This window comes from Chiloscyllium plagiosum, chromosome 4 (genome assembly GCF_004010195.1).
Source record: "Chiloscyllium plagiosum isolate BGI_BamShark_2017 chromosome 4, ASM401019v2, whole genome shotgun sequence".
Lineage (NCBI taxonomy): Eukaryota > Metazoa > Chordata > Chondrichthyes > Orectolobiformes > Hemiscylliidae > Chiloscyllium > Chiloscyllium plagiosum.
In genome coordinates, this window is record NC_057713.1 from 283,407 (window position 1) to 283,965 (window position 559).

The window sequence follows — 559 nt, forward strand, 5'->3', positions numbered from 1 at the left end:
ACCTTCATAACGTCAGTAAAAGCTTATTGTTTTGACATCGTATCTTAGTAATTGTGAGAAGTTGCAATGAACTGTGCATAGCTGAATGAGATTGAACAAATAGAACAAAGATTACATTGAATATGACTGAGAACTGTATTCTACATTCTGTGAGCACAAAGTGATTGCACGAGCACATTACCTGCAGCAAGTCAGGTGAAATAATTAAATCAGTCTTGATTAGTTTTCCGTTATCTGTCTCCCAAATAACAAACTGCAGTCTTTCTGCAAAAAAAAAACAGTCAGGACCTTGCAAGCTTGAATATTTTCTGACATCATTAGCGGATTCAACTTAGACTTGGCAAGAGTCCAAGTTAAAGCTACTGTCTGTAATTAGACACAATGGGACTGCATTTCAAACAAAACAATACAGTTTTTCTCCTCATTAGGAGAAGGCAAGTAATACAGATGCTGGGGATCAGTGTCGAGAGTGCTGGAAAAGCACAGCAAGTCAGGCAACATCCGAGGAGCAGGGGAATCAACGTTTCAGGCAAAAGCCCATGATCAGGAAAGAGGCTTG